The 25283-nt window shown below is 44.4% G+C and overlaps 1 long non-coding RNA gene across 1 annotated transcript in view; it reads right to left on the bottom strand.

Moving 5' to 3' along the window:
• The window catches only part of LOC105492575 (uncharacterized), a 25829-nt gene continuing 546 nt past the window's right edge, over positions 1 to 25283 (bottom strand). Inside the window, exons 2-3 of the long non-coding RNA XR_011609709.1 lie at positions 21123 to 21294; positions 1 to 345 (exon numbers count right to left, since the gene is read on the bottom strand). This is a non-coding gene — a long non-coding RNA (uncharacterized lncRNA). The remainder of the gene's footprint in view (positions 346 to 21122; positions 21295 to 25283) is intronic.

A 25283-nucleotide genomic window follows, 5' to 3' on the forward strand; every position in this document is an offset into this window, starting at 1 on the left:
TGGCACTTTGCTTTATTGCCCTTTGAAGCAATTGCGTTTTTTACAAATTGAAGGCCTGTGCAACCCTGATCGAACAAGTCTGTTGGTGCGATTTTCTCAGCAACATGTGCTCACTGCAATCTTTGTGTCGCAGTTTGGTAATCTTCACCATATTTCAAACTGTTTCATTATTATTATATCTGTTATGATGATCTGTGATCAGCGATCTTTGATGTTACCATTGGAATTGTCTTGAACTGTGCCCACATAAGATGATGAACTTAATTCATAAATGTATGTGTTCTGACTACTCCACCAACCAGCCATTCCTCCATCTCTCTCCCTCTCCTTGGACCTTCCTATTTCCTGAAAAACAACAATATTGAAATTAGACCAATTAATTTTTCTACAGCATCCTTTAGGTATTCGAGTGAAAGAAAGGCAGAGTCACTTGACACTCACTTTAAATCAAAAGTTATAAATAATTAATATTAGGGAGGAAGGCATGTAGAAAGCCGAAATAGGCTGAAAGTTAGGCTTTTGCACCAAACAATTAGCCAAGTTGTGAATGCAAAGGAGAAGTTCTTAAAGGAAATCAACAGTGCTACTCCAGTGAACACATGAATGATATGAAAGCGAAACGGTCCCATTGCTGATGTGAAGAAAGTTTGGGTGGTCTGCATAGAAGGTCAAACCGGCCACAACATTCCCTTAAGCCAAAGCTTAATCCAGAGGAAGGCCCTAACTCTCTCCAATTTTATTAAAGCTGAGAGAGGTGAGGAAGCTACAGAAAAAAAAGTTTGAAGATAGCAGAGGTTTGTCCATGAAGTGTATGGAAAGAAACCATTTCTATGACATGAAAGTGGAAGGTGAAACAGCAATGCTGATGGAGAAGCTGCAGCAAACCATCTAGAAGACCTAACTAAGACAAATGATGAAGGTGGCTACGCTAAACAACAGAATTTCAAAGTAGATGAAACAGCCTTGTTTGTATTGGGAGAAGATGACATATAGGACTTTCTTAGCTAGAAAGAAGTTGATGCCTGGCTTCAAAGCTTCAAAGGACAGGTTGACTCTCTTGTTAGGGGCTAATACAGCTGGTGACTTTAAATTTAAGCCAATGTTTATTTATAATTTCAAAATCCTGAGGTTTTTTAAGAATTATGCTAAATCTACTCTGCTTATACTCTATTCATGGAACAACAAAGCTTAGATGACAACACACCTGTTTACAGCAGGATTTACTAAATATTTTAAGCCCACTGTTGAGACTGACTCCTCAGAAAAAAATATTCCTTTCAAAATAGTCATTGACAATACACCTGGTCACCCGAGAGCTCTAATGGAGATGTACAAGGAGGTTAATGTTGTTTTCATTCCTGCTGACACAACATCTATTCGGCACCCCAGGGTTCAAGGAGTAATTCTGATGTTCAAGTCTTATTATTTAAGAAATACATTTTATAAGGCTAGAACTGCCATAGATAGTGATTTTTCTGATGGATCTGGGCTAAGTAAAATTCTTTCTGGAAAGGATTCGACATTCTAGATGCTACTAAACACACTTATGATTCATGGGAGGAGGTCAAAATATCAACATGAACAGGAGTTTGGAAGAAATTGATTGCAACTCTCATGGTTGCCTTTGAGGGGCTCAAGACTTTAGTGGAGGAAGTAGCCACATGTTAGGCGGAAATAGCAAAAGAATTAGAACGAGAAGTAGAGCCAGAAGATGTGACTGTGTTCCTGCAATCTCACGATAAAACTTGAATAGATGAGGAGTTGCTTTCTTATGGTTGAGTATGGAAAGTGGTTTCTTGAGATGGAATCTATTCCTGCTGAATATGCTGTGAATATTGTTGATCTGACAACAAAAGATTTAAAATATAAAAATTTATATTTATATAAAATATATAAAAAAATATAAAAATATAAAGATTTATATAAATTTGGTTGATAAGGCAGTGGAAGGGTTTGAGAGGATTGACTCCAGTTTTGAAAGAAGTTCTACGGTAGTAAAATGCTATCAAACAGGAATGCATGCTACAAGGAAATCTTTCATGAAAGAAAGAGTCCATTAATGTGGCAAACTTTACTGTTGTTTTATTTTAAGAAATCACCGCAGGCCTCCCAACCTTCAGCAACTGCCACCCTGATCAGTCAGCAGCCAGAAACACTGAGGAAAGACCTTCCACCAGCAAAAAGATTGTGACTTGCTGAAGGCTCAGATGATTGTCAGAATTTTTTAGCAATGAAGTATTTTTAAATTAAGATATGCACCATTTTTAGATGTAATGCTGTGGTACACCTAATAGACTACATTATAGTGCATATATTTTATATGCACAAGGAAACAAAAAATTCATATGGCTTGCTTTAGCATTATTTGCTTTATTGAAGTGGCCTGGAACCAAAAATAAATGATTGATGGTTAATGATGTCACTGTGTTTTCTCTCAGATTGTCCTTGCAGGAGATGAGTAATCAAAGGTTCTTGACTTCCATCAAACTCTTCCCTTTCCTGATCCTCGTCTTAATTCTTCTATAGTAATCTACCAGGTTATTTTGCTTATACGTATTCCCAAATGTGTGTATTTTTGGCCAGTAGGGACATGACATGAGGCGTACTCTGATTACTTCCCTTCTGCTGGGTCAGTTATATGAGTTTTCCCAGATGAGCTTTTTCCACTCTGAGCTATTGATTGGCTGCCTTTGCTATAGGCTCAGTGATCAAATTTCCTGTTGCTGAGAGAGAGACAGAGGAAGAAAGGAAGAAAGAAAGGAAGAAGAGTAGTTGGTAGAGGCCTTGAGACACGTGGAGTCATCCCCTTAGTTCATTTACCTTTATAAAAATAACATGAAGGCCTACAGGCCAAATCAATAGATGCACCCACATTTGCAATGCAAGTATAATTCTAGTGAAAGAAATCACACTAGAATATTCATTTAGGCAATGCTTACTAGGATCCACCTTTATTTAGCAAGGTGTTGTGCTTAGTAGAAGAAAGCAAGCTGTTGAAAATATTCACTGGCTGGGTGCGGTGGCTCGTGCCTGTAATCCCAGCACTTTGAGAGGCCAAGGCAGACAGATCACCTGAGGTCAGCAGTTCGAGACCAGCCTGGCTAACATGGTGAATCTCCATCTCTACTAAAAATACAAAAATTAGCTGGATATGGTGGCACACACCTGTAATCCTAGGTACTTGGGAGGCTGAGGCAAGATAATCACTTGAACCCAGGAGGCGAAGGTTGCAGTGAGCCAAGATAGCGCCACTGCACTCAAGCCTGGGTGACAGAGTGAGACTCTATCTCAAAAGGAAACGTTCACTGTTAGCTTCTGTGTTATTGCTCTGTGGAGAGACCCGCAAATGCTCTCAGGCTTCCTTCTTCCTTCCAGAGGACCGAGGCTCCAGATCCCTTTCGATTTATATCTAACCTCTACACTTGAACTGCCTGCTTGTGCCGGAGGATCAATTTTGAATCCATACCTTCAACTCTTTCTGTCACAGGAGTGTTTTATTTTCCCGGCATGTTTTTCAGTTCACTTGCTTGAGTCAATGATAGCCGTTCGTCAGCCATTTCCAATTTTACTTTGCCATTACACCGTAGTAGAAATGCCACACTTCTGGTTATTTTTACAAGTATCACCTTAATACTCAAAATGCCCTCTGAAGTTTATTGAGGCACTCAGGGTCAGAAATGTGAGCTCGAGTTTTTGTTGGGCTTGACCTATTGACCCAGGAGAGCAGCTGGTGTGGTTCCTACAGCTGCCCTCTGCGTGTGGAGCCTTTTACCCACAGGAGCTGCCTTTGATGGACTTTTCTGGGAGGAGGGCTATTCCCGAATGGATTTGTCTCTGAAGGCCCCACCAGGTCTGGCAGAGAAAACAATGATAAGGAGAAGGCAAACAGAGAGCTGAAGGATTGCTTCACAAGAACGGCAAGAACAACTACAGTGAGGAAAATCGCTTTGAAGTGAAGCGAACCCCTGAACTTTCTCAGTTATTCTAACAATCAGAGGGAAGGGTGGAGGAGCACAGCGGTGGAAGAGATGGCAGTGCCTTTGGGCAGCGCTGACTGTGGGCCTTTGCTAGGGGTTACGCAGTGAGTGCCAGGTGTCCTGCAGCTCAGAATCCTCTCCTCCATCCTCTGAGTTCTATTCAAATGTCCACCAAAGCACTTACTGGCTGATCCCATTAGGCTGAGTTAATTTACTTCCCCTGGTTAGAGAGATCCTCAAAGATAAGGACCTCCTCCTATTTGTCCCTGAATCCCCAGGGCCTGGCCTAATGTGGGACCCAATAAACATCGGTAAATGCTGCTGTGGCATCCTGCACCCACCACTATCTCAGTACTCTCATGCCGTATTGCGAATTCTCTTTACTTCTCTGCTCCCCTCCCCCGCCCCGCTCTGTGAGAACTCAGGTGGCTGGGGTCCATTTCTTTCTTTTTCTTTTTTTGAGACTCGTCTGTTGCCCAGGCTGGAGTGCAGTGGCTCAATCTCAGCTCACTGCAACCTCCACCTCCTGGGTTCAAGTGATTCTTCTGCCTTAGCCTCCTGAGTAGCTGGGACTACAGCTACTACAGTGTGTGCTACCATGCCTGGCTAATTTTTGTAGTTTTAGTAGAGATGGGGTTTCACCATATTGGCCAGGCTGGTCTTGAATTCATGATCTGCCCATCTTGGTCTCCCAAAATGCTGGGATTACAGGCATGAGCCACTGAGCCTGGCCTGGGGTCCATTTCTTAACACCTTTGCATTCCCAGAAACTTGAGGAGGGCATGGGAGGCTGTCATCTATGTGTGCAAAGTATACAGGAGGCCTCAACTGAATAAGACAGTTGTCCGGGCTCTTTCTCCCACCTTGCTGACACCTGATGGGAGTCACCATTCCTTTGGCCTGTAAAGTCACCTTTACTGCTATGAAACTGCCTATAAAAAGTTGGAACCCGCCGGGCGCGGTGGCTCACGCCTGTAATCCCAGCACTTTGGGAGGCCGAGGTGGGCGGATCATGAGGTCAGGAGTTTGAGATCAGCCTGACCAACATGATGAAACCCTGTCTCTACTAAAAATACAAAAATTAGCCGGACGTGGTGACACGCACCTGTAATCCCAGCTACTTAGGAGGCTGAGGCAGGAGAATCGCTTGAACCAGGGAGGTGGAAGTTGCAGCGAGCTGAGATCGAGCCACTGCACTCCAGCCTGGGTGACAGAGTGAGACTCCGTCTCAAACAAACAACAAACAAACAAACAAACAAAAAAGTTGGAACCCAGGCAGCTATTATAGATGCCTCTGGTGAGGTGAACGGAAGAAACAGTTAAGCGTTACAAGGCCTGAGTTCTAGTTCTCCACTAATTAACTGTGTGACCTTGGGTACAGGAGTTACTCATAGAACATGGTGACAATAACACCCATGATATCTACTTCATAGAATTTTTATTTTTTATATTTTTAGTGGTTTTTAAGGAAATAGAAAAGTAATGCATACTTATGGTAAGAAGTCATACATTATATATCATGGGTTTTCTTATTATAATGTTTTGCTGGGGCCAAGTCCTCTGCTCCTTAGATTTCCTATTAGATATAAAAGTGAGCCTGAAGACCTGACTGATTCTTTGTGGAGGAAACTTTCCATCTTGTGCCTGCTGCTCTCTATCCAACTCCCTGCTATTCAAACTGCTTCTTGAAGTCTTGACTTCTTCAGCTGTAGTTTAAAGACAGTTCTTCCCCTTCCAGACTAGCTGTAGGGGAGCACAGCTTTTGCATAGAATTCAAGGTGGGGGGCTTCAGAGAGATGGCAAGGGAGGGCAGCTCTGTGCCCTCTCAGCACTCCCTGGCAGGAGGCCCGTGATGTGACATCCCAGGGACCCTGGGTGTGTGTTTGTTTGTTCTTGGTTTCTAGGCTTCAGTGGGGGTTATTATCTTATTGTTTCCTGTTCCCTTGGCCTCACGTCAATTCTGCCCGATGCCCACACCTTCGAGGTCTCTGTTTTGACACGCGGTTTGTGGCTGGGAACCCCACAGTGTCCTGAAAACATTTGCTCGATCTGTCGGGGACATCCTTCTCCTTTTTAGTGAAACAGTGCCTTCCAGAGAACAAGGGCTTGAGGCCTTTGGACCTTTCCAGCAGTGTCAAATTTAGATTCCAAATGTCAAACTTGCCGTGGCTTCATCCTTGACTTCTCTTTCTTGAGAATCTATGCTCTTTGGCTAACAGCTAAGGGCCGTTAGCTGCCTGCTCTCACAGTTGTTGTCTGTGGAAATTTGAAATCAGCTGTGAAGTGTGTGCCTGGTAATGAACACGGTACAGCTTTGCAAGCACTGTAGCTCATGGTGAAGTATTGCAGGCAGATTGGACAGGGATTCAGGAGAATGCTGAGCTTAACTTGGAGAGGGGTCTGTTTAGGATGTTAATCTGCATTTCCTGTCCTGGTAGGCCCAGCACAGAAGGCTTGGAAAATAGCCTGTGTTTGGCTTTGAATGCCAAACAGGTGCTGACACCGAGCCTTTTCCACAGCTGCCCTGGGACAACGCCTAAAGAACTGGCCATTAAAAGGAATCCCTGAGAGGGTGCTTCCCATCTTCTGGGGGTCCTAGCTCCTCTTCGGGAAATAGGTGAAAGCAATGAACACGCATCAGTGTGCTTACTGTTTTGCACTAGGGTCTTATTTTCATCTCAGGGAGACCCACTGGACCAAAGTATCTAGCATCGTCATAGCTTGCACACAAAATGGATCACACTGGTCATTTCCCTACCTTCGACACAGTGTCCGCTCTGCTGTGGGCTGTGTTTGTGTACTCTGAGCAGTCTTGGTTAAATCTCAAAGCCAAATGCTCATCAGATGCAGGAAGCACCCAGTCACTCTGCAATGAGGAAAACTTAATATGGCTGTAAACATTTTATATGGGTCTTTACTACTGTTATTTAACTCTCACATTATTGTGCACCTGGGGAGCTGTACTGTGCAGCTGGGTGGCAGATGGATGGGTCAGGAACAGGAAGGGACCATCAGGAGTTCAGTGTGTTTGGAAGCACACTAGCTTCGAAATCAGACAGATGCGGGCTTGACTCTTGACTCTGTCCTGAAAATCATCTGTCCTCTTGGAAACCTTACTCACCTCATCTGCAGAATGGGATCAACACAATATGAACTTCAGTAAGATGAAGATTCATTAAACAACGTGTGCAAAAACCTTCCCGGAGTGTCCCATCAGAGTTTATGTAGGAGTGCCCCGCTTGTGCAGGGCCTGTGGCTGGTCGGACATGGGCTGCCCTGGCTGCAGTGTTAGCCCTGGCGCCAGTGCTTCATGCAGCTCTTGTGCAGGTTTATTCTTCCTTACTTGAGTTTCCTACTTTCGTGCTCAAGGTCTGGCCATCCTGAGAAACGCTGATCTCCTTATATAGAGAGGATTTTGTGGCTCTGCTTGGGGCATGCGGGTTGCTATAGAGCAGATGTGGGTGTGCAGACTTCCCCCCCACCTTTTTTTTTTTTTTTTTTTCTTGGAGGTTGCTGCGGCCAGGCATCTCCTGTTCAGGGGAGGCAGCTGGCTGCACAGAAAGGTTTGGTATGGGAAGAGCTGGTGAAACCACCAGATCCATGTAGGGATTAGGCCCTAGACTTGCTATTTTCATGTGTTCCTCAAATGAGCTTAGGGCATAAAGGCACAATTTGGGAAAGCTCGTTTCTAAATACTTCCATCTGTGCTTTATATTGAGATATAAAGGTTAAAGGAAACTCTAAAGAAAAACTAAATTCATAAAACAGATAAATCAAGTGTTTTATTTTCTAACTACCTACTTACCTACCTACCTACCTACCTACTATAGATAGTAATAGATGCTCTCCATATCCAGAAGGATGTTTGTTTATATACATCCCTTATTATGGAGAGAAAAACCATCCTTCATCTCCTCAATCTGTCAATTTGTCCATCTATTCATCCTTCCATTTATCCATCCATCCATCCATCCATCCATCCATCCATCCATCCATCCATTTTTCCATCCATCCATCCATCCATCCATCCATCCATCCATCCACCCACCCATCCATCCACCCACCCACCCACCCACCCATCCATCCACCCATCCATCATGCCTACTATATTCAAGGTACTGCGAGGACTAAAAGATTTTAAGTATCATGGTTAACTTTTGTGTGGACCCAGGTTAGGGTAGTGCTTGAGTCCTTAGGTTTTGGAGTCCAACAGACAACCTTGGGTTCATAGTCCTGCTCTTAATTCACTGAGAAAGCTTCAGTAGATTATTTACTGATTGAAACTCCAGTTTCCTCATGAAAAAAAAGGAGAATAAGAAAATCCTCTGTGAGGAGCAAATGAAATAATACATGTGAAGCAAATTGCCTTGGTTTGGGTGTGTATTAAATCCTCATAAAAGTAACTGGCACAATGTGTGACTATAATGAATGCTCACTAAATAGAATATAATTGCATAATTGGTCTACTGAAAGCACCTCTGAAATGTTTCCATATTATTTCATTTGTAAACATTTAAAGTACTTGCAAGTTTCAGGCATACACTGTGTGCATGCATATGTGCATTCATGCTTTGTGAGTGTTTATGTGTGTGTGTGTGTGTGTGTGCATGTGTACATCACGGAATACATACTCAATGGGGAAAACTTGCCCTACATGTTTTGGTGACACATTCTTGATTTAGATTTCCAAGTGGCAATTTTAGAAGGTATTGTCTTCCTTCCCAACACCAGTTTTAAAATATGTAAGTCATTTGGGGATGTGTATTTCAATTGTGTTCTTTATATATTCTTTGTTTTTAGTAGTTCCTTTTGTTTTCTTGGTTGATACCATTTCTTGGTAAAGAATCTTGTCTTTTCATTGGCGTAGGTAAGGACTTCGTGACCAAAAACTCGAAAGCAAACGCAAAAAAAAACCCAGAGATAAATAGATGGGACTTAATTAAACTAAAAAGCTTCTGCACAGCAAAAGAAATAATCAACAGAGTAAACAGGCAACCCATGGAGTGGGAGAAATCTTCACAACCTATACATGTGACAAAAGACTAATATCCAGAATCTACAAGGAACTCAAACAAATCAGTAAGAAGAAAACCAAACAATCCCATCAAAAAGTGGGCTAAGGACATGAATAGACATTTCTCAAAGGAAGATACACAAATATCCAACAAACATGGAAAATGTTCATCATCACTAATCATCAGGGAAATGCAAATCAAAACCAAAATGCCGTACTACCTTACTCCTGCAAGAATGGCCATACTCAAAAAAGCAAAAAATAACAGATGTCGGTGTGGATGTGGTGAAAAGACAAACACTTTTACACTGCTAGTGGGAATGTAAATTAGTACAACCACTATGCAAACAGTGTGGAGATTCCTTAAAGAACTAAAAGTAGAACTACCATTTGATCCAGTAATCCCACTACTGGGTGTCTATCCAGAGAAAAAGAAGTCATTACATGAAAAAGATACTTGCACACACATGTTTATAGCAGCGCAATTTGCAATTGCAAAAATATGAAACCAGCCAAATGCCCATCAATCAACGAATGGATAAAGAAATTGTGGTATATATATACCATGGAGTACTACTCAACCACAAAAAGGAATGAAATAATGGCATTCGCAACAACCTGCATGGGATTGGAGACCATTATTCTAAGTGAAGTAACTCAGCAATGGAAAACCAAACATCTTATGTTCTCACTCATAAATGGGAGCTATGAGGATGCAAAAGCATAAGAATGATACAATGGACTTTGGGGACTCAGGGGAAACGGTGGGAGAGGGTGAGAGATAAAAGACTACACATTGGGTACAGTGTACACTGCTCAGGTGACGGGTTCACCAAAATCTCAGAAATCACCACTAAGGAACTTATCCATGTAACCAAATACAACTTGTTCCCCCAAAACCTATTGAAATTTAAACAAAAATCATTCCATTAAAAAAAAAAACTTGTCTTTTGTGCCTGAATTGTCAATGATTATGGCTATTAATCGTTTATTGCACTTAGATATTAGCCAAATATTCCTTCTCCATATTCTTATTTCTCAAATATCCTTATTTCTATCATGGTTTTATTCAGACTCTCCACGTTTCCTTCTTGTAAAGTCATTAAGAAAACAGTATTCAGGAAAATGATAAAAAGGAGATTTGACTTCTAGGCAGTATGAGGAAGATTTTAATGTCTTGATAAAGGAGACTCTGGAAGAGACTCTGTCTTCAGTCAGAAACTGTTCTGTCTTCGAATAATCACTGCTGGAGGGAAGGTCCCAACTCTCATACCAAATATTTCCCATTTATTCTTACCAGGTTGGTTCTGACAGATACTTTATCTCAAGTGTCTTTGCAGCAAATCCTAAAGGCATATCTAGAAGATTATTTAATAACATCTGGAAGCACAGACAAGAGAGATGATAAAGGAAATAAAGCAATCCAAAGGAACTGAACAAGCCTGGGATGTGACATCCTAGACCTTGCCTAGGAGCAGATAATGGTGCTTTCACCCGACTGTGGGGAAAGGGATTAGGAAAAATAAGCTAGGAAACAGACCACCCAGGCTGAGAGGCTCATTCTTGTTTTACAATTTAAAGTGTAAAGGAAATCCAAATTAATTTCTTGGGATAGCATCACCTGCTTTGTGTCAGGGAACAAACAGTGAGTCAGAAGTGTCATATAAAACCCAATAGCAACGAGTTGATTCTGCACCGAGGTTTGCAGAATGGGAATGTGACTTCCCTGGCTCCAGGACTTGATTCTGCACCGCGGTGCACAGAATGAGAATGCAACTTCCCTGGCTCCACGCATGTTGATGAGAGGCAGAACCAAAGACCGGGTTGGTGGTATCTATTGGAATCTTTCAGCCTCACTGATCAAAGTAGCTTGGCCATGTCCTTTTAAGTCATGGATGAGATGGAAAAGGGCCAGAGTTCAGGCGGGGGAGAAATATAGCTGGGTCAGAAGGAGTTTTATTGACAACTTAAGGAATAGCAACTCCTCTGGTACTCAATATGTAGGTGAAGCTAAAGAGGATATTGGGAATGTGTGCAGGAAGCCTCGTGCAAGAATGTTCACAGTGGCACTGCTTGTAATAATATAAACATTGGAATTAACTTAAATGTCCATCAAGCAGAGACTGGATAAATGTACCGGGGTGAACTTACTTAATGGAATAATAGACAGTAGTGACAGTGGAATAAACAAGAGCTACAAGTATTAACATGGATGGCTTTTCAACTGCACAATGCTCAGCAAAAGAGCAAACAGAAGAAAGAAAATGTGTGTATAAAGAAAAACGATGCATATCAAGTTTAAGAAAATGTGAAACCATACTGTATATTGTGTATCCAATTGTGACTGTATATAGACATATATAGTGCAAATGTTCTAAAATGCATGGGAAGAATAAAAACCAAATTCAGTTTAGTGGTTATATTTGGGGAGATGGAGAGGAGATGTGGCCAGGGAGGGGTTACACAAGAGATGCCAATTGTATTAATGTTTTATCCTTTAATGTGGGCAGTAGGTACATAGGTGTTGCGCTATATTACTCTGTAGTTCTTTTGTAAGTCTGAAATATTTCACAAGAACTTATCATCCTCCTCCTATCCACACAGAATTTTTAAAGAATCTAGTAAGATAGCGTTTCTGAGGAAGGAAAATGGGTATGTTGGAGTGTTACAAAGAGAGATAAAGTGATATAGAGTCTTGCAAGAGTAGGTGCTTAATATATGTATTTGCTGAAATTAATGAAGGTTGGGAAGGAAAGTAAACAGACCCAGAGAGTAATAGAGAAGCGGAATGAGATGAAAGGGCTCTGGGGAGAAGAACGTTTGGAACCAGTGATGTGTGGAAAATAGTAGCACACACAATAAAGCAAGGCGGGAGGATCTGTGAGTTGGATGGATGCTGAAAACCAGCCAAACGCCCCACTCCCTCAGCCTCAGAGCTTGGAAAGAGCTTCTGCTGTCTTGGGAATTCCTGGTGCCAGAATGTCATCTTCTAGGTGCTGCTTATCAGGATGCCCTAAATGTTTCCTTACAAAAATTATTCTTGCAAACAGAAAGGGAGAAAGAAAATGTATTTGAGTTTATCCCTACAAGAAAGTCATCAAAAAATGATGATCAGCCTGACCTTTTTTGCTGAACTAGGAGAGTTCCTTTAGTTGTTTTTCATGAAGTTCGCAGTGTGATTTTTATTCTATTTTCTAGATCATATTTTCCTATGACCTACAAGGTGACATACAGTTTTGATAAGGATGTGATCGGCATTCTGGTTTAATAATTGGCATACAATGGGTTTTTTGGAATTGCATCATATGTCTTCAGTATTATTATCTCTTTGCTTGGATGATTTATTCTCCTGGACTCTGAGAACACAAGTTGGGCTTTTAGAGTTAGCAGGCAGAAAAATGTTCATTTTTAAACCTGTTACTCCACAGAGTCTGCTGTGCCTTGAGCTCCTTTGATGTTGCTCAGTAGACACTGCGAACGTTTCAGACAAATTCATTTTTAACTGCTCACTGAGGGCTTTGTGATTATCATCTAGTCGTTGTTCTAACCATTGGGACAGACCTTTGCTGAACAATGTTGAATTAATCAGGCAGAACAGAGCCCGAATCTCCTCATTCCTTTTGTCTGTATGAACTGAGCCCTGGACTCAGAGCACGTAGAATTCTGGGGCTTAGGAAGCTTCTGCCTGTGCTTTATTTTGTTGTTTTATTCAATTAAAAATTAATTTTAGTTTGTTCTCTTTCTCTTCCATGGCTCAAACTATTAAAGATAGTTCTGAGGAAGGAAATGCAAAATAGCAAGAAATTGTTCTGCTTGCCAATGGCTCCGGCCCTCTTGCTTTCTAGGTTAAAAGGACTGTTTGGGGGAAATGAAGTCCTCTGTCCCTCTAATGACATTGTTTAGTTTTGCATCCTATTTTAGTTGGAGGGTGAAATGAACCAGATCTGTTTCTAGCCCGTCTGACTCTTTGATTCCAGATTGGGGCATCTTCAACAGGGTTTTATATCCTGTTGGAATGCAAGGCTATTTTAAGAAATCCCTACTGGATTGAGAAAAAGCACATAGTATAATTATGGTGACCAAACCATATGTCCCAGATTTTCCAGGATGTTCCCCAATTTCAAGTAATTTCAGTCTTTTCAATAAAGTGAGGGCATGCATTCTGTATGCATCAACATGCAGCCTGATAAAAGGTATCTTTGTGTATGTGAGTGTGTAAAATACAAATAAATATATGTAAGTAGATACATATTTTATATAAGTAAAAACATACATACACACTTTTTTTGCTGTGTGTATTTATTTAAATGAAATCATTTTTAGGATCTTGTGGTTTCAGAATAGATGACCAGTAAGTATTGCAGAAATAACTGTCAAGGTCCTAACTAGCTGAGTGACCTTGAACAAGTCAGTTCCTGTCTCTGGATCTCATCAGTTCTTCACCATTCTAGCGCAGAGCAGGATCTCAGTAACGGTGCTGCTGAAAATCAAATGCCAAGCCCTTTCAGAATTCTCAGCTTTTGTCTTTACTTCTCCCTCTGTGTGTTCCATACTCCTTGGCCTCATCCATTGTACTTGCCTCAGTCTTCATATTGTATGATCTTTTACTCTTATCTTGTAAGCTTCACTCCTGGGCTGCAAGTGGCTTGAGGGCTGGCATGGGTCTTCACATTTAAAAAATCTCTATGGTTTAGCACAGCGCCAGGCAGATATAAAAAAACAAACTGAAGGAAATACACCAAAAAGATGAGATAATAGATGACAATAAAAATGTATTCTTTATCCTTTTTCATATTTTCCATTATTATTATTATTATTTTTGAGACAGAGTCTCACTCTTGTCACTGAGGCTAGAGTGCAGTGGCGCAGTCTTGGCTCACTGCAACCCCTGCCTCCCAGGTTCGAGCAATTCTCCTGCCTCAGCCTCCCAAGTAGCTGGGATTACAGGCACCCGCCATCATGCCCAGCTAATTTTTGTATGTTTGTAGAGATGGGGTTTCACCATGATGGCCAGGTTGGTCTTGAACTCCTGACCTCAGGTGATCCACCTGCCTCGGCCTCCCAAATTGTTGGGATTACAGGCGTGAGCCACTGCGCCTGGCCCATTATTTTATTTTATTTTATTATATATATTTTTAATCATAAATAGTATTACTTAAGAGAATGATAAAAATAAAAACAACAAGTGGTATTTTTTTTGGACACTCAGGATCGGAGAGGATCTGAGAAGCATGCTGTACATGTTTCCACCCCAAGGCCAATGCAGCATCCTTGCCTTAGCTTCCAATGTGCAAGAACAGTTGGCTATTCCTAGGGCTCTCCCACAAGCCCCAGACACACTGTTGTGAGGGGCGGCCACGTGGGTGTCACAGCTGGGAGCTGGTTCTACTGTGGGCTGTCCATTTTCAGGGATTGATTTGGGCTGTGTTATGGTAATCAAGCACAAACCAACAGTTAAGTGGGATGTCTTATATATACCAAATATCCCTGCAGCTGGAAGGCACTCAATTATCTTGACTGTCTTGAGGCTGAGCTGAGTGATGCAGCCAGGCCCTGTGCTAGGTGCGAAAGTGACGCAGAGGAGCCAGGCTGTGTGTTTCGTGCTGTTTAGGAGTTGGCAAGCTAGTTGGGCTAATCATATGCGTGCGTTCAAAGCTAACCAATATCAGAAGGCCGTATTTAAGTTTCAGAATGAATGGTAAAGAAAACCAAGTGGGCCACAGGAGTTTCTAGGAGGTAGAGAGGGTAGGAGGGCTGTGTAAGAAGGTGGTGTTTTGAGATGGGACTTGACCCAGGGTCTCCAACAGTGGCGAAGAGGAGGTGGGCCTTCCAGGGAGGGAGACAGCTTGCAGAAAAGCCTGGCAGTGGGAGTAAGTTTGGCTTGTGTATTTCCTTTAGGGGTGGTGGGGAACTGAGTGATGGATGGGGACAGAGAAGAAAATGTGCAGCCGCGAGTGGGAAAGTGATGGAGATGTGGGTATAGGCCAGGTCTGGGCAGGCCCTGAGAATAGGACAAAGGTGGAGCCATGAGCTGGAAGGTGGTGGGGGCCCTTGTGTGGCTCTCAGGGGAGGAGGGGCTGTAATGTAACCACTTTGGGCCATAGATTCTTCCCATATGTGGAAATGTGGTATGAACATGGGCCATGGGTGAGCTGCTTGCGTTTGACTCCTGGCTCCACGTCATGTTACCTGTTTGAGACTCAATTTCCTCATCTGCAAAATGGGGATAATGAAGCCCCTTCTCCTAAAATTGTTCTGAGGATAAAAGAGAGAATCCATATAAAGTGTTTAGCATAACGTCTGGCACATTGCTTGAGTCTAATAAATCGCTGTTATATGCAAATGAAGATCAGTACTTATTTCATCAGTCTGGTAGAAATGGTAGTCAATCTAGAAAAACCAAATATTAAAAGAACTGGAAATTATTCTATTAAGAGAATGAACTTGAGAATGCTTCAGGGAGATCTTCGTTGGAAAGTCCCACTCCAATTCTACAATTTGGCTCCATTTACTGTGGCTTAGCTTTTGTGAAATATTTATGTTGGCAGGTTACTCAACTCTAATTTTTGTTCGTTATCCCTCTAAGCTTGGTAAGGAAGATTAGTCTGTTTATCTTATATTGCAGAAGACACATGCAGATATAAATGCACTGCCATTTAGTTACAACATCTCTTCCATTAGCACTTATTGTGGTTGTCAGCCAAACTTCTCTGGGGTAGAGGGGAAGAGAAGGAGACACAGGGGTGCGTCAGTGATGGTGGCTGGGCACAATCTTATACTGTGAAGAAGGTGGTGGAAAATTTGGAGGTGCCAGGGTGGCTTCTACTCAGCCAGACTTAATTCTCAGCCTTGGAAGTCTTTGCAGAAGATTAGGAATGACCAAAATTGCTAAAAGAGGACTGGCAAAGCAAACCAAATATCTCATATTCTTTAAAGTATTAGTCATTCCTTTGGATGTTATAGTTTAAGTTCTCCCTAATTGAAATTAACAGTCTTTGGGGGACATTTGAATGCCATTGTCAGTGAACTTCTTAGTGGAGAATTATTTTCCAAGCCAAAGGACAACATCCCCAAACTTGGCTGCTGCTTGACATTCCTGTGTGCCGGACTTACGTGAATCTTTTTAACTAATGACAATGGTGAGCTGAGAAGGTCCCCCAGGGGATATGACTCACAGTGACTCAGGTGCACCAGAGCCTTGATCCAGCCCTATTGTTTTTCGTCAATAGGTGTTTGCCATGCTCCAGCTGGAATATCAGTGGAACTGAGCTGGCCATGATAGAAGGAGAGGCCATTCAATGCCAATGCTCTTGCAAGATGCCTGGCAGTGCCAGTTACCTCTGCAGTGGCTGGCCCTGGTCTATGTGTGCTGAGAGGGAAGGCATCAAACACATCTCAGGGCACAGCCTTGACAACATCAGATGCCTCCTAGGTTCTTCTCATACATAATAACGAATCTTTTCCACAGCCCTGCAAAACACTGGTTGCTGTTTCACATAAGACAAATGCCTGTGTTGACCCTCAATCTCCAGCCCACGGAGCTGACCTCCTGCATCTTCTTCACTACCCCTCTATAGGACTTTTTACTCTCATTTGAGAAGATTCCTCCATTTAGAAGGAAACATACTGCATCCCAGGCTGGGCCTTTTGCATTTGGCTCAAGAGCTGTGCAGTGTTTGTTTTTTCCCTGCCACACATCCATTTCCCCTTCCTTTAGAAGCAGCATTCTAATTTTCCTTGGGGTGAGCATCCCTTCCTCAGTCTTAGCCAATGTGGGCCAGATAGAGCTGACCCCACCCTCTGGAGGCCTGGTATGTGTGTGTGACCTAGGTCCAGCCAGTTGGCATCATAGTGCTTGTTTCAGAGATGGAACATAGAAGTCAAGCTGGACCGATGGGTATTAGCTCTAAGGTTTTTTATGTAACTATTGACAGAGAGGTTCTTGCTTTCCTCTGGGGCTGCTAACTTGGTAGCGTATAAAGTTGGAGCTGCTGGTAGATTATTTACATGAATAAATAAGAAGAGTTTTCCCAGAAAATAAAGTAAAACCAAGAGGCAGAGGGAGAGACACATGTTCCCGAAGACAGCGTTTGAGCACCTGGGCACCTGAATGTCGATCCTTAATTACAGAAGCCAAATAAATGAGCTTTTTTGTTTGAACCATTTTGAGTTGGTGTTTTGGTCACTTGCAGCCTAAATAATTTCGGATAATAAAAAGTTCATCAAAAAGGTGTACAATAAAATTTAGGAACTTTGAGGCTGCAGTGCTGTGATCCCACCACTGCACTCCAGCCTGGGTGACAAAGCAAGACACAGTCTCAAAAAAATTTTTTTTAAGGGGAACTTGTATTTTCCTGAGGACTGTGCCTTTGCATATTGTCTGTGGTACTAGCAGTCTATCACCTACCCAGGGACCACAGAAACCTTGGGTGGCAGAAACGGGCAGTACTTTTACATCTCCAATACCTGTGGCTTTTGGCCACCTTGATTTTAGAGAAGAGAGTCAGAGGTAATGTTTAGTTGGAGAACTTTCCTCAACCAATATTTTCCAGCTAACTGTCGTTTTCTGTGATATTGAAAAACTGTCCAGGCAAATACTGACCCTCTGGGCTATGTAGAAAGGGCATAGAAATCATTCACGGGAATGGAAAGTCGAGGGTATTCTGAGCTTTAAGGGGTCTGAAACATTTCAGGAGAAAATCACAGAGTTCTGGAATCATCATTTTAGCATAGGACCTTAGAGTCCCATTCTGGTTGAACCTCTTTATTCCAGAGGAGAAAAGATTCAGAGAGACAAAGAAGCTTTGCTGAAGGCTCATGGTGAATATAGTTGCAGATGATCAGTACAAATGAAGAGGAGAGAGGGTCCCGCTGAATACCTCACAAAGACCACAAACTAGACCCTTTGCTTACTGTGTTATAACTCTTTAAACAGATTCCCATCCAAAACCATCACTGCTGAAACATCCAGCAGTGTGGCCTAGCTTCAGGTAAAGATGGATCCAGGAGTTTGGAATCCAATCCTAAAGACAAAGTCTTTTTTTTTCTCTGTATTAATTGTGCTGCTTTCCTTTGTGTTGGTTTTAATTCCCCAGCAGGTTCTATCCACCTGGTGCCTTCTGGCAGCTGTAAGATGTTATGCTACCAGATTAGTAATTCCAGTTGATGAGGAGCTTATATTTCCCAATAGTTCCAGCAGAATCTCAGGAGTCATGTTTGTGGGCTTCAAAAGGGTAACCCCTGATTCAGTCGGTGTGGCCAGGGGTTTGCCTGCAGCATCATGGGCCAACTCAAATCAGCTGAATGGAAACTGAGAGTAGGCGAGGGATGGGCAAGGTGAACATGCAGTTACCTGAAGGAGGAATCGCTGCCGGAAACGCTAGAGGGCCACTGCTCTTACCTTGGGCAAGGAGGAGGTGGGGTGGGGGAGGGCCAGAGATTTTATTTCAGGAGCTAAATCCCAGGGCTTAGTAATGGTATTTGGCCTTAAGCCTGCAAATGGCACTTTCATCCAGCAATATAAGCCCTGAAGTTTTTCTCAGCAGCAGAGAAGAGGTTTCCAGGAGGGCGTCAGTTTGGCCCTTGGGGGTGGCCTGGCCTCTGCTAAACATCTCAGGCGTGCTCCTCCATTTTCTGGCCGTGATAGGGCACGCCGCCAAGCATATCTCAGACCAATATCTGTATTGTTTGTGGTGTGATTGTGACTTCCTGTCTTCCAATTTAGTTTTCTGCCTTACTTTTCACTGTCTGGGTCAGTTGATATTACATCTGGCACTTCCTGTTTTTTAAGCCTCTGACTCCAGTCATCTGACTGTAGAAAACAGAGGTCAACTTCTTCATAAGTGATGCCAGCTTTAGTCACTTGTTTTGGTATACTAGTTGAGATTTGCGTAAGGAGAATTGTCAGGTGTCTGCTGGTTTTTTCAGCCTCAGACACTTCCCTATTTATAAGTTTTTGTTTTTCAGACATTGGGACTTTCTCCCCGTTGTTTGGATGTGGTGGGAGTGGGTGATCTCTGCCTTGCCCGCACAAATAATTCAACAGTGATGCTCTCTCTCTTAAGGAGAACTACCAGTCCCACGGCTGCAGCTCTAGAATGAGGGTGCTTTGGGCATAACAGGCTCAGCCACCCTTCTGGCATCTCACCCTGTCTCCTTTCCCATCCTCGGGTTCACTTCTCTCCCTTTCTCTCTCCACTTCAGAAGTGGTTAGCTCCAATTAAACACCTGGAGTTGGGACAGCAGAAAAGCTGCTAAATGCAGATTTGCTTTATCTCACTAAAAAAAGAGGAACATTTTAGTCACTAATTTTCACTTCTTTTAGCCTTTCTTTCCACAGAATGGCCTGCCTTTTGCTGGAAGGGGACAAAGCCCTAAGATATTTATATCCATGAGTAGAACATTTATGATATCGCCTACACAGCTTCCTGGCCTGAGCTTTTCCTGACTTAGCTTATTTTTTAGTCAAAGTAGAGGGATGGATTTAAGGAACTGTCTAAGATAATAAAGAAGAGAGGACATTTGTCCTACCTAAAGGCAATGGCAGCTTGTAGGTGTGGCGGGGGGAATCTATAAAAAACATCGAAATAGGCTGGGCATGGTAGCTCACACCTGTTTCTCAGCACTTTGGGAGGCCGAGGCGGGCTGATCACCTGAGGTCAGGAGTTCAAGACTAGCTTGGCCAACCCGGTAAAACCCCGTCTCTACTACACAAAAATTAGCCAGGCATGGTGGTAGGTGCCTGTAATACCAGCTACTCGGGAGGCTGAAACAGGAGGATGGCGTGAACCCAGCAGGTGGAGGTTGCAGTGAGCTGAGATTGCGCCACTGCACTCTAGCCTGGGTGACAGAGCGAGACTCTGTCTCCAAAAAAAAAAAAAAAAAAAAAATTGAAACAAACCCTTGAGACTTGACATTCTGCGCCTTCTCCATGTGAGGTCTTTGCTGAGCAAGAGCGGTGGTTAGCCGTGGCAGCTGTGAAGAATCAGAGCACGGCTGTGGGTGTGTTCCACTGGCATCTCCAAGGCTGTAGCTGGACTTCACAAAGGCTCGGTTCCCAGAGGAACAGCCTCTGACTGCCCTACTTCCCAGGGACATGGGAGGTGAAGGCCAAATCTTCTCTCCTCTTCTCTCCTACTTTCACCTCGAGCAGCGGGACCACTGGAGCTGTGGAAATGTCTGGGCCTCCAGTGTTTCTGCCAACAGGGTCACAAGAGCAAGGAAAATCTGGTCTCTGAATTCTCCCTTCACTTGTCTTTTACCTGGGTGATGATGAAGGGGCATGTTGGAAGTCTATTTGGCTACTTGTGTAAGTGTGTGTGTGTGTGTGTGTGCGTGTGCGCGCCCGCGCACATGTGAGACGCACATGCTCAGCAACATCCCAGCTCAGGCCTTCATATTCCTCAGTTGGAACTACAGAATTAAGTGCTTACCTCACCCATTGAAAGAGAGGCAATACTGCTCAGTGTCATGACTTAAAACAAGAGAAAAACCAACAAAATCCCAAACCAAACAAAAACCTCCTTGTTTTGTTGTAATGCTTTAAATGACCTCGTTTCTTCTCTGAAGCCACCTCATGAGGTTGGAAGGACAGGCATCATTGATGGATGGGAGGTTTTAGATGGGGAGAGGGAAGGAACCCACCTGTCCATGGGCTTGCATGTCCGGCGTCAGTTTAGAAGGCTTGCATTTCATTTTTAGTTGACAAAAGAAACCAAACCAACCAACCAGCAAGCAACAACAAATGGCCTTTCACCCATACAGACAAACAAAATCTGACGTGCCTGGAGTTTATGGGGAAGTCATCCAAAGCAGATGGCGCCATCACAAACTTATCAATGCCATCAGAAAGGGATGGACACCTGCGGTGAAATGAGATTTCTAGAGTCCCTCTAATTCCTGCTTCCATGTAGGAAGGTGTCCTCCTACACCCTGTCCCTGAAGCTCTAACAGAGGTCAACCAGGGCAGTAGGAGTTTCTTGATGGCCTGTAGAAAGGACAGCGGCTCACCCTGGGATTGGACTCTGTCTCCGTTCCCTTTCTTTTTCTTCCTTCTCACCTCCACCCAGTCTGATTTCAGTCCCAGTGAGGATGTCACCTGGGAAATACCTCATGTGTCCAAGGAGTCTTACCTTTTGCATGTTCTGCTCTGTGATCTCTGGTGGGAATCTGCAGTGCAGCAGAACTGGATTGGAACAAGGCAACAAGGACCAGGAGACTTCCGTCCAAATCTTGGCTTAGCTATTTTCACTTACTGAATGCCCTAGGGAGGCACTTAATCTTTTCAAGTCCCTCTTGGTGTATCTGTAAAATAACAAACCAAGGTGTTTGGTGTGGTGTTCTAACAGTGCTTGCTATAGTGCCTGGCACCCAGTAAGTCCTCAATATAAGGAAGAGATTAGTAGCACCCTCTGGATACAGTACAATTTTTCTAACCCTCAGTGGAATTCCAATGAGCTGCTACTTTTGATTATCATGCTAATCACAGATACTATGATTTTTAAACATCTTCTCTTTCAAAAATATATTTGCTTATGGCCTAGTATTACAGTGAAGCCTCTGGCATGCGACAGACCTGGGTTCACGTTCTGGCTTCACCGTTTATCTCCTTCTCTTCTCTGTTTCCTTATCTGAGAGCTGGGGCTAAGGACAGACAGTTCCTTCAGGTTGTGTTATACATATGAGAAATGTGTGAAAAGGGCTCAATGAGTGGTTGTCGTCGTTCTGTTTTATCGAGTACTTATTGTGTGCTCAGTGTTCTCACACCTGATTTCTTGTGTTGTCAACACAATAACCTTGAGAGGTAGGAATTACTATCATTCTCATTTTATGGGATAGGAAACTGAGGCTCTGGGAGCGCAAGTCTGAGGTCACATAGCTAGGAAGTGGTTGAAACTGCATTTAAATCTCAGTGTGGGAGTCCTTCCACATCACTCTCCAACTGAACCCTACACATTTTTACCCCAGCCCTGGGGTTCCTACCCTCTCTTTAGCTTTCAGCATTTCCAGGATTCATTCTCCTCTGGGTGTGCCACCGTGTCCTCAGCCAGGATGCCCAGAGGTTTCCTGTCCTGGCCTCTGCCATCTCTGTCTCTCTCGATGCTTGTCTTCCTCACCAGATTTTGGCATCCTTGAGGACTGTGGTTAGGCCAGTCCCTACTTCCCCAGCACTGGTGGCCAGTCTGGCCCACAGCAGACCTCTCCCCAGTGTGTGTAAAATTAGAAACTGACAATGCAAGGTGGTGCCTGGGAGTTTCAGGGTGCAGGGCCACCCCACACTGTCTGTCCATCTCCATCTCTGGGTGACCTGGCACAGATGGGCTACCTGAGATGTCCTGAAATGTCTGTGGACTGTGAACTCCACTTTCCTCTGAGTCATCAGCACTCCACATACACTGAGCTCATCTGCCTCTACTGGCGAGATGACCCAGGTCTGCCGGCATCATGACCCACATCCTGCCCCCATCCTGTGTACCCATCGTGGGGTATTAGTAAGCCCAGCAGCTCTGACCCACGCTGCTTTACCAGTCCTCTAAGCCTCTACTGCTGACCACAGCCACACGCAAGCTTCCAAACATGCCTCAAACATGTATTTGTCTGTTCATTCATTCATTCATTCATTCATTCATTCATTCATTCATTCCCACACTAATCTAGGTCCTACAGATCCCTAGACAAATAAGGAACTTGGGCCCAGAGCGGTGGCTCACGCCTATGATCCCAGCTTTTAGAAAGGCAGAGGCGGGAGAATAGCTTGAGCCCAGGAGTTTGAGACCTGCCTGGGCAATGTAGCAAGACCCCGATCTCCACAAAAAGGAAAAGAAAAAGACAAAAAAAAAAATAAAGTGTAACAAATAAGGAACTCAGAGTTAAGCGTGAGGGTTTCCCACACCTGGGTACGTCTCGGAGTCACCTAGGAAAGTTTTTACAAATACAGTTTCCTGGACCCTGCTGGAGACCTACAGAAGCGGAATCTCTAGAAGCATGTTTGTAGAAATCTGTATATTTAAGATACTCATAGCCCGACTCTGAACACAACTGGTTTGGGGAACCTGTAGTCAGGGGACTCGCTGAGTAGCAATACTTTGACGTGTATTTGCTGAGTAGCAAATACCTTGAGAAGGCAAGAAGCAAGACAGAGGCTGCGAGTGGGGAGTGCTGCCCTGCCACGGCCTTATCCTTTTCCTTTTGGGATCATGGCCTCTAAAAATCCTGCAGCATTTTCTTCTTCCCAGGAGTCCCCACATATAAAACTGCTACCAGATAGTCAGCTCCCTGACGACAGGGACACATTTGTTTCCATCCCTGTTATGTCCCCTGTGACCACAGCAGGGCCTGGTATCTAGCTGGTACCAGGCAAAAATGTGTTGAATGAATGAATTCATTCCCTGATTCCCTGTAGGTGCGGCATGCATACCATCTTGTCGTTTCTTGACACCCTGTGTGTGTCTGTGTCTACAGAGGTGGACAGGGAATGGCACGCTAGGAGGAGAGGTTACCTCGGCTTTGCATCCAGCAGGTCCCCTTGAGGCCCTGGACTGTGAGGAGAAATGGGGGTTGGAAGTGGGATCTACACCCTGTTCCTGCAGGGAGAAAGGGGAGCATCGGGACAGGAGTGTGCCCAGTCCCCTGGGGCGTGTGGGGTTTGCCAAAGACAGACCTTGGCCTGGATTGAGGGAGAGAGAGGCAGCCGGCGCAGAGCAGTTATTCAGACAGCAGTTGACCTCCTGGCAGCTCCAGTGAGGCCCTGTGGACCTCGGTCCTCCCCAGCCGGCCCACTGAGGCCTCAGAGAGAGGCCCATCCATCACGGGGGCCCCCAGGGAGGGCCGGGGGGGCTTTCTGTGAGTCAGTTGAGGGGCTCCGTTTTCAGCACAGATCTTGTCAAATTCAAGCTGTCAACCGCACAGACCCTGAAAGCCAGTCACAGACCCCTGGGGACAGGCGTGTGGCACACGACCTTGAGGGGGCTCTGCTGAGTGTGGGACTGTGGTGATAAGAGGGACAAATGAGAGGAAGCCACCTGGGCCAATTGCTTTGTGCTCACCCACACCGCCCCTTTGTGCTTGTCCTTGAGGGACGTTGGGGCAGCTGCACTGAATATATTTCCTCCTTTCCCCCCTTGGTTGCCGCTCTCCCTTTCCGCCATCTCTTACAAGGCACGGGGAAGGAGGCAGTGCACGCAGATTAAGGACAGACTGGCTCTGCTGCTTAGAAGCTGTGTGACCTTGGGCAAGTAACTTAACCTCTCTGAATCTTTTCCCTCAGGTTGTGATGAAGATTGCAAGAGGTGATACACTGCTAAGCACAGGCCGGCATGTTGTAACTGCTCCAGGATTATTCACTATTATCATTTTCATGGAGGTGAGGCACAAAGAGTTTTGACTCCTTGCTGGTGTTCCCTCATCTCCTTAGCATTTCAAGCTGCACACTTCAACTCTACGTGACCTCACAACATCCCAGTGTCCACTTAAAGGTGAATAAATGAGCCAGGCATGGTGGCTCACGCCTGTAATCCCAGCACTTTGGGAGGCCAAGGTGGGTGAATCACTCGAGGTCAGGAGTTCGAGACCAGCCTGGCCAACATGGCGAAACCCCATCTCCACTAAAAATACAAAAATTAGCTGGGTGTGGCAGTACATGCCTGTAGTCCCAGCTACTCAGGAGGCTGAGGCAGGAGAATCACTTGAACCTGGAAGGCGGAGGTTGCAGTGAGTCGGATGGGGCCACTGCACTCCAGCCTGGGTGACAGAGTGAGACCATCGGCTCTGGGGCAGTGGTTAACTCAGCTGGGGCTGTGGGGAGCTTACATCTGGTCTTTGGGTGAAGGTTGAAATCATGTTAGCTAAAAGGAGCCACTGGGGCAGGCCTGAGACATGAAGGCCGAAAGCAGATGGGAGCTCTGAGGAATGAGAATGCCAGGGAGGCCAGGGAAGCAGCAGCAAGACTGACAAAATAGGGAGCTGCCCAGGACCACTGCTGGGCGTGCCCTGATGTCTGTGAGGAGACTGTTTTGGACCTCCTGTGGGGGCCGGTTTAAAGGGCCCAAAATGTTTTAGAAGGCTCCTCTGAGGAAAGCCAGTGTTCTCTCACCTTGCACCTGTGTTGAGTCCTGGCTGCTGGGACTGGCCCCAAGCCTCCTCCTCCTCCTCAAGAGGAAACATTGCTGGTTGGAGAAGAGACCCAGGCAGAAACAGTAGGAACCTACTGCCCCCCACCCCCAGCCGGGCCCCTGGCTGCCTCCTCACCTGCACTGATGGAGCACCTACTGGGTTAGGGGCTTACAAAAGTTGCG

The sequence above is a fragment of the Macaca nemestrina genome, chromosome 11 (assembly GCF_043159975.1).
Source record: "Macaca nemestrina isolate mMacNem1 chromosome 11, mMacNem.hap1, whole genome shotgun sequence".
Lineage (NCBI taxonomy): Eukaryota > Metazoa > Chordata > Mammalia > Primates > Cercopithecidae > Macaca > Macaca nemestrina.